Here is a 17,253-nt window from a genome sequence, read left to right as displayed (position 1 = left end):
AAAAATGTTTTAAAAAAAATATTAAAAAATAGTACAGCAAAAAAAAATGTGAAGAAAAGTGTCACTCAGTAGACACCATTAATGTTAGCAGAAGACAATCTGTCAGTTCGAAGTAATAGTCCTAATGACAATACAATATTAATTCATGATGACAAATCATATATCCTAATAAAGAATACTTCACAAGAAAGGACACAGGTTTTAAATGTGTTAGCAACTGTGACTAGATGGTATTAGAGACGCAGGGATGTTTAGAGTAACAAAATAACATGAAAAGGGCTTAAAATGGAGCCCAAGAAAATCAGGAAACAATAACATCAAAAAACATGCCTGCTGGAAAGATATTATTCACAGTGCTAAATGGAAATACAGCCTCACCATTCACACCCTGACGCGTTTCGCCGTGGCTTTCTCCAAGGGCGCCCTTGGAGAAAGCCACGGCGAAACGCGTCAGGGTGTGAATGGTGAGGCTGTATTTCCATTTAGCACTGTGAATAATATCTTTCCAGCAGGCATGTTTTTTGATGTTATTGTTTCCTGATTTTCTTGGGCTCCATTTTAAGCCCTTTTCATGTTATTTTGTTACTCTAAACATCCCTGCGTCTCTAATACCATTTAGTCACAGTTGCTAACACATTTAAAACCTGTGTCCTTTCTTGTGAAGTATTCTTTATTAGGATATATGATTTGTCATCATGAATTAATATTGTATTGTCATTAGGACTATTACTTCGAACTGACAGATTGTCTTCTGCTAACATTAATGGTGTCTACTGAGTGACACTTTTCTTCACATTTTTTTTGCTGTACTATTTTTTAATATTTTTTTAAAACATTTTTAACAATAAAGTTTACACATTTTTTCTATGTACTTGTTTGTGTCTTATTCAGGGTAGTATTTTTAGGTTTATAAGTTGACTCCCAAGCAAAAGGTCACTGGTTCGAATCATGGAGCCATAAAGAAGATTTCCCAAGAAAATAGAAATAGCATAATCCAGCTCATCAATAGGGGTCTCTTGGCCATGTTAATTGCCAAACTGCATCTTGTGAGCGCAGGACAGGTGAAATTATACGAAATGAAGTCCATCCATCCATTTAACACTAGAACTACTGGACTCGTGACACCTATATAGAAATACATGGTGCAAAGTAGTCAAAATGACTACCTAAGTAGTTCTACTGTTAAAAGTCAAGAGGTGACGTCCAGGCAAAATATCGGAGTCAAAAAGTCGGCTCATCACAAGTTCTGTTAGTTTTGACAAACCCGGCAGTGGAGGCGGCTCGTGTGCTTCGTAATAGTGGGATCACAGACGTCCATGCAAGGACCGAGCAACGAACGTTACACAAGTATGGAATGGTGGCCTCAAAAGGTGAAGAAGCCTCAACTTCAATATCATAAGAAGAGTCAGCTTAAGTTTGCAAAAAAAAAAAAGTACAAAAAGTGGACAGTAGAAGATTGGAAACGGGTGATTTGCAGCGATGAGATGAAAGTCAATAGACGGCTCTAATGGCTGCAAATGAGTATGAAGGGAAAAGGGGCTAAATGATTGAAAAATTGAAGGAACTGTCAAATTCAGTGGAGGAAGCCTGATGATATGGGGGCTGTTTCACAGTTAAAGGCGTTGGATATTTAACCAGGATCTATGGTGGTGTCAATGCTGAGCTATATATGTGTATCCTACAAGACGACTTACTTCATGCACTTGAGTACTATGGACACGAAAAGCACAACATGGTGTTTCTGCAGGACAAAGACCCGAAGTATGCAGCGAGATCAGAGAAGGAATGGTTCAATGACAATTAAGTAGAGGTTCTGGATTGTTCCCACAGTCGACAAACCTCAAGACAATCCAATACATGTGGGTAGCGTTAAAGAAAAACCTGTATACATCTCCAAGTGAGCTGACCAGTATACACCAACATTGGGACCATGTAGAAGAAACCTGGGATCAGATTTCGGTGCAGACATGTTTGAGTCTCATCAAGAGCATGCCCAGAAGGATTCAGGCAGTGTCGAAAGCCAAAAGTGGATTTTCAAAATACGAACAAAAAAAATAATAATTCAAATTCCGATTTTTAAGAGCAAAACAGTAACAATGCAGTGACATGACAAGAATCTGCATAACTAATCATATGCTAAATAGTTGCAGGTCAAATATACATAGGAGAATGCCAAGACTATTGTATATAAAATGAAAGTAGTGTCATACTCAAAGCTGTAATGGATGCGGAGATATGGAGCCTGAAAGTCAAAAGTTTAAAACATTGTTTGTAACATGGTAGTTTTGTACGGGACCTCAGGGGACATGGAGTCAAACTCCCTGCGAGTGTAGGTTTTCCTAAATCATCCCAGCTATATGTTTATCCAGCTTCCGCTTGAAGATTTCCATTGATCAAGAGCTCACTGATTCCCGTGGCTACCTGGTCCACTCTCTGAGTGCCCTGACTGCCTCCCGTGGCCGCCTGTTCCACTCTCTGAATGCCCTCACTGCCTCCCATGGCAGGATGTTCCACTCTGAATGCCCTCACTGCCTCCCCTGGCCGCCTGTTCCACTTTCTGAATGCCTCACTGCCTCCCATGGCAGGATGCTCCACTCTGAATGCCGTCACTGCCTCCCCTGGCCGCCTGTTCCACTCTCTGAATGCCCTCACTGCCTCCCCTGGCCGCCTGTTCCACTCTCTGAATGCCCTCACTGCCTCCCCTGGCCGCCTGTTCCACTCTCTGAATGCCCTCACTGCCTCCCGTGGCCGCCTGTTCCACTCTCTGAATGCCCTCACTGCCTCCCATGGCAGGATGTTCCACTCTGAATGCCATCACTGCCTCCCCTGGCCGCCTGTTCCACTCTCTGACTGCCCTCACTGCCTCCCATGGCAGGATGTTCCACTCTCTGACTGCCCTCACTGCCTCCCGTGGCCGCCTGTTCCACTCTCTGACTGCCCTCACTGCCTCCCATGGCAGGATGTTCCACTCTGAATGCCCTCACTGCCTCCCGTGGCCGCCTGTTCCACTCTCTGACTGCCCTCACTGCCTCCCATGGCAGGATGTTCCACTCTGAATGCCCTCACTGCCTCCCCTGGCCGCCTGTTCCACTCTCTGACTGCCCTCACTGCCTCCCATGGCAGGATGTTCCACTCTCTGACTGCCCTCACTGTCAAAGTTTTACCTAATGTCTAATCTGAATCTCCTTTCTTTTAGTTTCCTCCCATTGCTTCTTGTATTTTCTTGTGCTAATGAGAATAGGGTGGTTCCCTCTGCAATGTGACCACCTTTCAGATATTTGTACACTGGTATTATGTCTCCATTCAGCCTTCTCTTTCCTAGTTCTTTTTGCTGGTCTTCTCATGACATGGTTTGCAGACTTACTACCATCTCAGTTGCTCTTCTCTAGGCTCCAATATTTCGATTGTATTTTATGAATTGGGGGTCCAGAACTGTACACAGTATTCCAGGTGGGGTCTGATCAGGGCAGAGTATAGGGGAATAATTACCTCTCTTGATCTAGATTCAATGCTTGTCTTGGTGCATCCTAGAATTTTGGTTTGCCTTTTTAGCTGAAGCTCCGCACTGTTGGCTCATGTCGAATCTATGATCTACTATTATGCCCAGGTCCTTTTCCGCTGTGCTATCACTTAGTTCTATTCCTCCCATGCTATATATGCGTTTTACATTTACATTTTTACTTGTCAGTATACTGTATATAGCAGGGATAGATTACAAAATTCTCACCATACATTTTGTAAGGAAGTGGAAATGCTGCCCACACTTCATTGAAGAAAATGTGACGTTGTGTGCAATGCAATTCATTGTTCTAAATGTGGTTTTATGTGTTTGGTAAATTACAAGTATTGGTCAGTCACATGTAGGGTTAACGCTTGAGAATGGTCAAGAATGGGAGAAGTTATATGGGCAGACAGGGGAGCTGTATCTTGGGAGATGACAGAACAGAGAGGTCAGTGGTGCAGGACCTAAGGTCTGACAGTTAGCAGACTGCCATCTTACAGGGTGTGTGTGAAGAGGGAAGACATCATATATGTCCTTAGGACCAAACAAACGTGACAAGATACATGATAGACCGCGACATTCGATACATCCGAACGTTTGAGGGACCGGAACACAGGCCACAAAGGCTGATTAAACTGAACGGAGAGAAACCCAAGGGAAGTAGAAGGCCCATGTAAAAAGGGACAGAAAGAGAAGGACTTTTATCAGCAGGACGCTAGTGAACAGTTGACTACGGTGAAAAGGGAACTCAATTGTGCACATTGGAAGGATGTTATGGTCGCCATATTAGGACATGAGTTCCCCTGCGGGGAGCTGAGGGTGCATTACAGCCAGGAGTCTGACCCTCCAAGAATGGACTTTGTAGCAGTGAGGAGTCGTACCGCTGTGACCTCTCCAGTAGAGGCCTCACAAGTCAATTGGGAACAGAGTAGCTGTGAGCGGCTGTTCTGTTATACTTTGACCCACCCGTGCGGCCGTCACAGGGGAAGACGAGGTCTCTCAGAACTGCTGGCTGGATTGTCATGGGATACAAGAGTATGAATTGCAAAAAGAATGGCATGTAATATGTAACTGAAAAATACCCATGCCTACTTAAAGCCCCACTTTTTTGGGTTTTTTTTATTCCACCGTTGGATTGGTGCTTAAAATCGAAGTTCCCTGACTCCTGTATTATAACTCACCCTACAATGGGTTAATCTATTGCCGCTGTTATTTTCATTGTCTGATGATTGTGACCTGCCGGCAGCTCCAGTGTTGTTGGAGAGTGCCAGAGGTAACAAATCAATAGAAGTCTATGAGAGCCTCGTACTGGCACTCTGAGAGCTTGTGACGTAACTTCTGACTTATGGCCAGTCTTAACTTAGTCACAACATGGCTCTGCGGGACTGTCATGGTGCTGAAAATGCTGGAGGAAAGAAAGGGCCCTTATTGTAGACCACATCCTACTTTGATGGATTCAAGTAGTCCATGTATTACATCAGAACAGCAATCATTTAACACTTCGCAGTTACTACAAAAAAAACTATCTGGCTACAATAACCTACTTTCGGCAAAATCAGTTGAGGGCTCCAAGGTAAAGAGGGTTGGAACAAAACACAATTTAAGGTTGGATTCACACTGCTGGGTGTATACGTTTAGAAGGTATTTATGTTGAACCCACCATAGGGACCACCGATAAGCAACATATATAGATGGTGTCCATTTCTTTGCAGTGCCCCCCTGTATATGAAAGCACAATCTGATAGTAAAATAAAAACACTAACCAAACTCTGAGGACACTGTGACCAAACGTACTGTTGCAAATCAAACCATTTTTTGCGTTTAAGAAAAATCACATATGAAGGTGCCGTTACTCCGTGTAAATACTGGTGGCTCCAAAGGAACAAAAAACACTAGTGTAGAAGTATGGTTTCAGAAGCATTTTGAGACATTTTTCTACAACTCCAGCTATTTCGATGCTAGTCTTCTGTACAGAAAGAAACATTACAGTAAAATTCCCCAAAACGGCAGTTGTCTTCTTAACATCTCAGCTGCTCGCGCATAACCTCATATTTAGAGTCTCCAAACCGTCAGCAGTCAGCCGTGCTCAAGAAAGGGTTATGGACAAGAATTACACAAGCTACTTATAAACAACTTAGCACAAGACCTTTGGACATTTGTTCTTTAATTAGGTCTGCAGTGACCCCTGTGGTATGGAGCCATCTATAGATTAATTTAGAGAATAAAATGGGTCCTCCGCCTTCCATAAAACACTATTATGAACCCTCCAATACACACGTTTAATTAGAGAAAATATCCGTTCTAGCAATTTAAATGATTTTGGCAATTTCAGGAGGGCACATGTAATATTCAAATTACTTTTACTCTGCACTGTCTCGTCTGCCTAGGCTCCTCTTCCCAGGTGGATTTGCACACTCTGTAATGCTCTAATTTGCCTCACAAGCCATGTCAAATATAATTTTGGTGCAAAGTTAGTAATTATACGTAACATCAGTCTGATGTTAAAAACACTGAAAAATTTAGCACAGAGAGACACATGGAAAGAAACTACTCTGAAACACATGAAAAAAAAAGCAGAGCAGTCAGTATTTTCCCCTCTCTCCCGCATACTCAATCTTTAATTAATAATAACATGTTTTCAAGAACTCGGCTACTGTATTTCTGAACTCTGTGGAATTCACTTATGTTCTAATTACTTTGTCTTAGGCAGGAGAGGGAAGGTCTGCTTTATTACATAAATATGTGGCCATGCTTGGGAGAAACAGGCACATTTCTGCACCTGTACAGGCAATGTAGTGAGTCCTGTGTTGTCACAGGGAAGGTGGGGAATATTTATTTGTGATAGGGGAGATTTAGTAATAACAAGACACAAATCTATGGCCTTAAAAGCATTGTACTAAGTTTAAAGGGGTTTTCGGTTTTGGAAGTTTAATTTAAACAAATAATAATTGTGCTTTACTCAACCTTCTCAGGTCCAGTCTTTGCCGCTGCTCCAATGGCGTCTTACATCACATTGAGAGCGCTACAGGCAATCCATGGCTCCGCCAGTTGACGTCAGAAGCAGCTTACAGCCACAGAGCTCAGTGATTGGCTGCAGCACTGTTAAATAACGTTAGTAGCACAGATAAAAGATACCTGGAACAGCGACGAAAATTCAATGGTGGACCGGAGGAGGGTGAATAAAGTACAGCTTGGTGTTTGTTTGGGTTTTAACACAAACTGGAGTCGTGGACAAACCAGAAAACCCCTTTAATGTCTCACCTATAAACAGGATAGGCAATAACTTGATTGCGTGGAATCCTACGGAATCTGAAATCGGGGCTTTGCCTGTCTGAATGGCGCCGCACTCAGGGGTGTGTTTTCTATTTTTTAGGACTGGATTCACATCTATGTTACATTTCAGTCTAATGAAACAGATCAGAACTGATGCAAAAATGCGGTTGTCATCAGGTTTTTTCACCATTTACTCTCAAGCGTTGGTTTACAGACAGATCCGAATGTTTGGATAAAACTTTGCCATTGGGCTGGTGCAACAACTGATGTACCGGATATGTGGGAACAATCCCGTTGAAGACAATGAAATAGATCAATAAGATGTTATTTAAATTTAAGCGCTAGATGGAAACAACGATGCCATGCTGGACAGATATTCTGACATCTATTCTATATGTTCTGTTCTAGTCTCAATCAATTATTTATTTTTTTTCAATATTTGCAAATTCTTATTTGAGAAAATCTTGTAACAACTTTTTAATGTTTGAGTTCTTGTTTCCACCTTCAGCTGGTTCTACCTTGTTAAAGTTGACGCAATTTGGACAAACTTTAAGAATCTTCTTTGGTTTGCTTATCTTTGGTTGAATTTTTCAAAACTGATTTTCAAAAAGCAAATGTGTCAGTTTCATATACATTGTGCAAGTTTAATAAATAGGTCACAAAATAAATAGCAGGAAAAGGACAAAGTGAAGAAGAAAAATTACATGAAATAATCCCCTCCTGAAAAATGATTCCCTTAGAGCTGTTAGTTGAGTTTGTAACTTTTGATTTTGTTGGGGCTTTTTTTTGTTTTTTTACAACTTTCCTAAAAGTCACAATTCATAAATCTGTTCGCATAAACTAGCAAAAAGTCAGATTTTTTAGAACAGATATAGGGGTACAACACTCTTACTTCCCTTGGATGAATGTCAAATAAGCAGAATAAGGCCGGAGTCACACTTTCGAGTGTCTCACGGAAGTCTCTTATCGCATCAACCGGCACGATCGCACACTCTCTGGACATGAGGGTCTCAGCTGCACAGAAATAAATGCAACCGACCCACTCCTGTCAGGAGAGTGTGCAGACGTGAGGCGATGCAAGCCACTCCCAAGTCCTAGAAAAGAAGGCAGCAGCCTAATAGCAGCCACTGACTGGCTGCAGAGCTTACATGGCATAAAAATGGCACTCAAAAATCTGGGTAGACTGAGCGCAGACATCGCCAATGCAGGAGGTGAGTTTCTGTTATTATTTCGCAAAGGGGACTACTTCATTAACTACTTCCGGACCGCCCATAGACTTTACATATTCAGGCAGTCCGGCTCCTATTCTGCAGTGACGTTCTAAAATGTCACTGCTACTGGCACAGCTACACACGATCGTGTAAGATTGAGGATCCGGCTGTCAGGGACAGAGTCCCCATAGAGAAAAGAGAGACAGGTTATTACCATCTGTGACTTCTCAAATAATCAAAAAAGGGAGAGCGGGGGAAGAAGACAACACTGAAGAAATTAGTAGAGTGGAACCTTGGTTAACGAGAACAATCCGTTCTGGGACTGTGCTTGTTAACCAAGTTACTCGTTCAGCAAAGCAAGATTTCCCATAGAAAATCATTGCAATGCAGACAATTCGTTCCACAACTTGTTAAATGTCCCATCCTGGTACCCTATTGTGTCATTCCACACGCGCACGCACACGTGCTCACCTTACCTTTCGTTCCATCGCCGGTCTCCTGGGACTTGCTGTTCTCCGGTACGGGCTGTGTATTGGGTTACCATAACGACGAGGGAGGAACTTCCGCTGCCAGAGCGTTGACGTCAAAGGCAGGAGACGCTTGCCTCTGATTGGCCAGCGCGCTGCCTTTGAGTAGCGGTGACAGGAAGTTCCTGCTTCGTCGCTATGGTTGCCGATGCACAGCCTGGAGTGGAGCGGCGAACTACAGAACCCAGGAGGCTGGCGATGGAACTGAAGGTACACATATTATGCTCACCTTACCTTCTGTTCCATCGCCAGCCTCCTGGGTCTTGTAGTTCGCCGCGAGGACGTCGTGATGTACCGGCGGACTACAAGAACCATAAGGCCGGCGGTGGAACGGAAGGTAAGGTGAGCATAATACTGTATGTGTGCGCGTGCGTGTGTGTTTGTGTGGACTGCAAGTGCGGGTCAGAGCACGGTGGACGTACGGAACCGGAAGTGAGTATTTTGCTCGTACAGCAAAGCTTTCTCGTAAACCGAGTTACAAATTTACAGAAAGCTTTGCTTGTTAAGCGAAATTTTCGTTAAGTGGGTTACTCGTTATGCAAGGTTCCACTGTATCTTTATAAAAAAAAAAAAAAAAAAAAAAAAAAAAAAAAAAAAAAAAAAAAAAAACACATTTATTTGCAAAGCTTGCTTCATAAAAACTGTTCAAAATAACGAAAAGGGGGAGGTCACATATAAACTTTACACGTTTCGAACTAAGCAGAGTAAATCATATGGTTAGTAACAGCAAAGAAACACTGGTCAGCCATCCCTTAAAATGAAAATCAGATAAAGCCCAAAAAACAGAATAAGGAAGCTACCCAAATGGACAGCAATTGAAATGCATGCAAAAAGGTAGAAAAAAAACATTACATCGAAAAACATGTGTTACCATCATTTCCTCCCCCCCCCGTGAATATTAGACAACAAATTACCGTATATGAGTACATGCGTTCCCAAAAAAAAATACGTCTCTATTTCCACCCCATTATGTCCCATTGTGGCTAGTATTGGTTCCCTCACAGAACGTGTCTGACTTGATAAACTTTTACAACGATTGGTACTACTGGTTACATCTGTGACACCGAGCAGTCGTTAGCTAGTTTGGAGGAATTTAAATGGACCGACTAATCCTTTTGGGTCACTTGTGATGTTTTATCTTTATAGTCTTGCATACCTCATGGCCTTTCCTTACAGGCTTTATCTTTCCATTTATCTAGGTGCAGTACATATTATCCCAATTTATGTGATTTCATGTTTACTGCTATCAAATTCCTCCATGGGAACAATTTTTTTCAGTTTAGATGGCCTTTTTCTAACAGGTATGTGGTTGCCCTATGGGTGCCAGTTTTCACCTATGCTGGCTAATTTGTATATGTCCTGGAGGAAGAACATAATGTCAATAATCCTTTCCCGCCAACTATGAGGTGGTATGGGAGGTTTATAGACGATTTACTGATGATTTGGCAAGAGGTGCTTAACTCATCTTTGCATTTGTTATTGTCAATTTGTAACCAAGTGAATTTACAGTTTAAGGTGGACATACATACTCAGATTGCACCCTTTTTCCATGTTACACTTATTGGTGACATTACCAATGGAGTTATTCACACCCCATTTTATAGAAAACCCACTAATGGCAAACCTATATTTTACATCTGGACAGATGCCATCTCCCGCATACTGTCCGCCATTTGCCTTTGAGGGAATTCATCAGATAGTGGGGTCCATAAGGAATGTAATAATAAACACCTTTCTGAAAAAGGCTTCAGACGATGTCTCTAAAATAGAGCACAGGCTACTGCACATAATAAATCACTTACCGTATATACTCGAGTATAAGGCAAGGCCCCTAATTTTACCACAAAAAACTAGGAAACGTTATTGACACAAGTATAATCTTAGGGTGGGAAATGAAGCAGCTACTAGAAAATTTCAAAAATAAAAATAGACACCAATGAAATGTAATGTTGCCATCCTTCTGCCCTATAGTATTGTGCCCATCCTTAGTAATGTGCCCCGTTCTTGTCCCCCCTTGTAGTAATGTGCCCATCCTTGTGCCCCATAGTAATGTGCCCATCATTTAGTAATGTGCCCTCTAGTAATGTGCCCATCCTTTAGTAATGTCCTCATTCCGGTCCCCTATTATGCCATTGCTTACACACACGAAAAAATTATTCTCACCTATCCTCCATTCCTGTGGTCTTCTTACCTGCTTTTTGCAGTCTGCAGGCACATGAACCCCTCCGTGATCACGTCTGGTGCACGGGGTTGTCGATGCAGGCTGCCGTCATGGCTTTACTTCAGCTGAATGCTTTGCGGCGCCATGCACTGGACGTGATCATCTAGGGGTGCTTCTTGCAGTCGGCAGGCACATAGACCCCTCCATGATCACATCCTGTACACAAGGCCGCCACTGCTGTCAGTGCTTTACTGCAGTTGAATGCTTTGCGGTGCAGTAAAGAATTCAACTGAAGTATAGCCATGACGGTAGCCTGCAGCAGCGGCTCTGTATACCGGACACAATCATCGAGGGGTCTATGTGCATGCGGACTGCAAGAAGCAGGTAAGATGTCACCACGGGAACGGAGGAAAAGAGGTGATTATTTTTTATGGGAACCTCACTCGAATATAAGCCGAGGGGGACGTTTTCAGCATAAAAAAAATGGGCTGAAAAACTCTGCTTATACTTGAGCATATACTGTAAGTCCCTACGCCACAAACCGAAAGAACAACCATCATCAGCAAGGGTTATGTGTTCCACCCCTTTTAGTACGGATTATTTTAGCATTATTGGTCACATTCCCATATGTTACATCAAGATTCTAAAATCCTGTTAATTGGTATCAATTTTGATGCAAAGAAAGCTAGTAACATAGGAAATATTTCCACTAGTTTATTTTTCTTCAAAAAAACTCAAAATGTGGCTCAATGGACATGGTTCTTATATGTGTGGAGGTCACAAATGTAAACTTTGATAAAAATAAAAATATAAACCTTTTCCGGAATACGAAGCTTTCAACTTGCTTGGAAACATCAACTGGGAGAAAGGCTTCCACTTTACTCATACGCTAGCAGTTGCTTGCTCCGGACAGGAGAAGAATTACAATGATGAGATTTTGATGAGATGGTTTCATTACCCATCAAAGCTACATGCTAAAAAAAACAGAAGTGCAATTCCACCATGTTGGTTTTTTTTTAATTTATCATGGTCACTATTCGGTAAAACTGACCTGGAATATGATTTTCCAGGTCAGTATGAGTGCACAAACATGTATAGTTTGTTATTTATTTATTTTTTATTTAACCCCTTCACGACCATGTACGGATATATCCGTCATGGAGCGTGTCCCGTTAAGCCCCGGCCCCCTGCCGCGGGCAGGCGGCGTTGATCGGCACACATATCAGCTGTTTTCAACAGCTGACATGTGTGCCTGCATGTTACGAGTGGAATCGCATTCCACCCGTAACACTAACCCCTTACATCTCGCTTCCAAAGTCTGGCAGTGAGATGTATATACGCGCGGTGAAGATTTTCACTTACTGCCGCCCCCACCGGAAGTCACGTGAGTGATCACGTGACTTTTGGTGGTTGCCATGGTAGCACAGGGTCATGTGATGACGCCTGCAGCTATGAGGTTTCACTTTCGTTTTCACCCGGCCCGGAGGCCAGGGAAGCAGGAAGTGACTGTATCTGCTGTTTACAGCTGTATAGCTGTGATCAGCAGATAGGTAAGAGCGATCGGATTGCTGATTGCTATAGCCCCCTAGAGGGACTAGTAAAATAAAATAAAAAAAAAAAAGTTTAAAAAAAACCCCTAAAAGTTCAAATCACCCCCCTTTCCCACCATTGAAAATTAAAGGGTTAAAAAATAAATAAATATACACATTTGGTATCGCCGCGTTCAGAAATGCCCAATCTATCAAAATATAAAATCAATTAATCTGATTGGTAAACGGCGTAGTGGCAAAAAAATTCCAAACGCCAAATTGCGTTTTTTGGTCGCTGCAAAATTTACGCAAAATTCAATAACAGGCGATCAAAACGTAGCATCTGTGCAAAAATGGTACCATTAGAAACATCAGCTCGAGACGCAAAAAATAAGCCGTCACTGAGCCATAAATCCCAAAATATGAGAACTCTACGGGTTTCGGAAAATGGTGCAAAAGGTTAGGGTTAGGGTTAGCCATTTTTATTGGACAAGCTTGTGAATTTTTTTAACCCCTTAGATACAAGTAAACCTATACATGTTTGGTGTCTACAACCTCGCACCGACCTCAGGCATCACACCCACACATCAGTTTTACCATACAGTGAACACCGTGAATAAAACATCCCAAAAACTATTGTGCCATCACACTTTTTTTGCAGTTTTTCCACACTTGGAATTTTTTTGCTGTTTTCCAGTACACCATATGGTAAAACTTATGGTTTCATTTAAAAGTACAACTTGTCCCGCAAAAAAACAAGCCCTCATATGGCAAGATTGACGGAAAAATAAAAAAGTTACAGCTCTCGGAAGAAGGGGAGCAAAAAACAAAAATGCAAAAACGGAAAGTGCCCCGGGGCTGAAGGGGTTAAGGAGCAGGATTATAAAAAAAAAAAAAAAAACAAACGCTTGTGTCCTCATTTTATGAGACTTAACGCTTTTGGCTAGTTTCACACTTGCGTTGGACGGCTTCCGTAGCATTGCGTTGTGTTACGGATGCAACGGATGCGTTGCATATAGTGGCACAACGGATGCTACGGATTGTACAAAACAACGGAAAGCTTTTTTTTTTTATTTATTTTTCTTTGCATGCCGGCAGGCGGTCTCTCAGCTGAGCGCTGTCACTTGCCGGCGGCCGAGCGCTGTCACTTGCCGGCGGCCGAGCGCTCAGCTGAGCGCTCTCACTTGCCGGCGGCCGGGCATGCCGGCGGGCAAGCGCTCAGCTGAACGTTCGGCCACTGCGAGACAAAATAAAGTTTGTGATTTAAAAAAAAAAAAAAAAAAAGGAAGAAGAGCATGCGCAGTGAAATCCTGAGGATTCCGCTGCTCAAAGCAACGTTACATGCTGCGTTCCTCCCGCTGGGCGGAAGCAACGGAGCGTCGCCCAGCGGAAGCAACGCAGGTCCTTTTGGCACAATCCGCCACCCATACAAGTCTATGGGAAACAGCGGAATCCGTTAACGGATTCCGCTGTTTTCCAAAAGGGTGGATTGTAACGGAAGGAAAACAACGCAAGTGTGAAAGTACCCTTAGCTGGCAACGGACGTAACGGATGTGTTTTTTCACAGGATTCCTTTCAGAGGAATCCTGTGAAATAACTGATCTATCGCGTCCGTTATATCCGTTGTGTGTCCATTTTACGAGGGATCCATCATGATCCGTTTGTTTTTGGGACAGCCCAATGGGAGTGCGAGACATTTTGGTGACCTATTACTGTGTTTTCATAGGCCATATGTGACAGTTTGTAGTGCAAGGGGCAGAATAAATGTTGTTATAGCTAAAATTGTGTGGATTATTTCTATCAAAACTATCTGGAGCCTTGCAATGTGATTGTGTACATTCTGGGCATGCTCAGTAGCAAATGACAGAATCCAGCACCATAGACAAGCATTATACCTCTTGACGGATTGTGAAGGAATCCTGCGCATTTTTTTTTATGTTCAATCTATTTTTATTGTAAACATATTATATTATACATATAAAGCATGCAAAACTGAATATCTGACATGTCAATCTTTATAAATTACATAGTAAAGAAATCAAACTTTCATAATCTTTCTCAATTTGACGAAATAATGAACTGCGCAGTTTTTTGTGTTGCATCTGCCACGACTGATCCGTTGCGTGGCGGATGCAACACAAGGCCATAAGTCGCAATCCGTCAATAATACAAGTCTATGTGAAAAAAACGGAATCCTGCAAAATATTTTGCATGATACAGTATTTTCTCAAGGCAACAGATTGTGACTGATGGAAAAAGACTGAAGTGTGAAAGTAGCCTTAAATTTTTAGGATATGGGGCTGTGTGAGGTCTTATTTTTTGCGCTTGGAGCTGACGATTTTTACTGATATGATTTTGAGGTGCATACAATGTTTTGATCGCCACTTATTGCACTGTATTGCAATATTGCAGAGGCCCCCCCAAAAAAACAAAATACATAATTCTGGCATTTTGACTTTTTCTTGTTATGCTGTTTACTGGATCACTCCATTTTATATATATTGACAGATCAGACTTTTAGGACTGCAGTGATTTGTGTATCTTTTTTATTGTTTTATTTTTAATTGCACAAAAGGGGGGTGATTTCAACTTGTTTTTTTTCTACCGTATTTAATAGTTGCTTTAGGGAACTTGAAGCTGCGATCGTCTGTTTACTTGTACTATACATAGCAGTGCTGATGCACTGCTATGTACTGTATAGCAAAAATCACAGGCCCCTATGAACGCTAGCTGAATGATGGCTTTCACAGGAGTATCATAATGACAAAGATGGGGTTCTTCAGCAGACTCCCCCCACCCCGCCTGTCATGGCAACCCATTGCTGCCCCCTGGGATCTCATCACAGGCTCACCGATGAACATGTGTAATGACTCCATTCCTCCTCCCCGGCATGTTAAATGCCTGTCAGAGATTGACAGCGGCAATTAACAGGTTAACAGCTTTGGCCGGAGCTACACTCCACCCGCAGCTGTTGAAGGTACATGATGATGGCTGATTAAATCAGCCATCATCTGCCAGGAAAGGCTACTTTCCCACTTGCGTTGAACGGCATCTGTTGCTATCCGCTGCCTTGAGGAATTACGGTAACCGTTGCAGGAAACAGTTTTATTCCTCATAGACTTCTATTAGCTACGGATAGCAATGGATGGCCTTGCGTTGCATCCGTCAGTCGACGCTGTGTTGCGTCCGCCTGGCGGATGGAACACTGCATGTAGCGTTTTTCTGCGCTTGGTGGAGCGTCAAAAAAATGCAACCAGCTTCGATTCCGTCGGCGTCCGTTTTTATATGGACGCCTATGGTGGCGGAGTCCGTTAGAATCCGTTATTTGACGGATTCCATTAATGCAAGTCTTTACACAACTGCGCATGCCCAGATGTGTAAAGTCAAGAAAAAAAAAATTGAACGGATTGCGTTATTTTGTACGATCCGTTGCATCCGTTGTGCCACTATATGCAACGCATCCGTTGCATCCGTCACACAACAATGCAACGGATGGCGTTCAACGCAAGTGTGAAAATAGCCAAAGATGCAGGCTCGGCGTGGGAGCCCACATTAAAGGCAGGACGTTACCTTCGACACATGTATGTGGATTAATATAGTCGGGGTGTGTGGAGCGGGCTGAGGGACGGTGTTAGGCTGCTTTCACACATCCGGCTTTTGCAATGCGGCACAATCCGGCACTTTGCAGGAAAACCGCAACCGTTTTTTTTTGCTGCCGGTTGCGTTTTTCCTGCATAGACTTTAATTAGTGCCGCATTGTGCCGCATGGGCTTGCGTTCGGTCCGGTTTTTGCCGCATGCGGCAGATTTAGCCGATGCGGCGGCCGGATGGAACGTTCCCTGGCACGTTTTTTGCTCCGGCAAAAAAAAACGCATCGCGCCGCATCCGGCCGATGCGGCGCTTTTCCCAATGCATCCCTATGGATGCCGGATGCGGCGCGATGCGGTAAAAACCGCATCCGGCCGCCGCATGCGGTTTTTGCCACTGCGCATGCTCAGTAGCATGCCGCAAGCGGCAAAAAACGGACCGGCCGCATGTAAAAAACTTATGCAAAGGATGCGGTGTTTTCACCGCATCCGTTGCATAGGCTTCACAGCCGGATTGAGCCGCAGAGCTCAAGCCGGATGTGTGAAAGTAGCCTTATACAGCCGTTATCAGCAGTGACTGGAGTTGGCACTGATCGCTGCTAGTTAACCATTTAGATGCTGCTGACAATCACTGACATATTAAATGGCTGGGCTGCCGATCCTGGCGAATACAGAAAGCTATCACGCTGAACCGATTGATTGCCATGTCACCAAGGAGCTTGCTGAATGTCTCCATTATCGATTTCACTAGAATAATTGGCAATGTTCATTCATAAAAGTACAAAAAAAATATGCCAGAATTGCCATTTTTCAGTCGCCTCACCCCCAAAATGGTATCACAAAAAGTCAGCTAGACACAGATTGAAAAAAAAAACTCGTCATAAAATGGCAACACGCAATTTTAGTTTTAGTGTTCAGAGTTTTTCTAACCATGAAAATGAATAGTCTGATATCGCTGTAATCGTACTGGACCTGAAGAATCACATTTCCAAATCATTTTTACCTCACAATAAACAAAAAAATAATGTAATTGCATTTAGTCGCCATATTTGGCAGCTTTTCCCCCATTTTTCTAGTACATTAGATGGTAAGATGGTAGACATCATTCAAAACTACAACTCGTCCCGAACAAAACAAGAGATCATACATCAACAGAAAAATAAAAAAATACAGCTCTTAGGTAAAAAAAAATGAAAGTGCAAATGTAAAAAAAAAAATGGCTGCAGGTGCAAGGAGTCTAAATGGCTCCTCTGCAGGCCACACGCTGTTCTCACGGAGTAGCAGCCCCATACAGCCCTGGCACTGCTTATCTTTCCCCCCTACACACACATTTCTGAGGGGTCGGGGAGACGTGGTCTTTATGTGTCACTTTACACGGAAATAATAACATTTTCCCCACAGACACCTCGCTGGACGCGGCCATCTCCTCACCTGAGGCGCGGACGCGTCTGTCATCATGTCTG

Source organism: Anomaloglossus baeobatrachus, chromosome 11 (genome assembly GCF_048569485.1).
Source record: "Anomaloglossus baeobatrachus isolate aAnoBae1 chromosome 11, aAnoBae1.hap1, whole genome shotgun sequence".
Lineage (NCBI taxonomy): Eukaryota > Metazoa > Chordata > Amphibia > Anura > Aromobatidae > Anomaloglossus > Anomaloglossus baeobatrachus.
Note: the sequence above shows the minus strand (reverse complement) of the source record.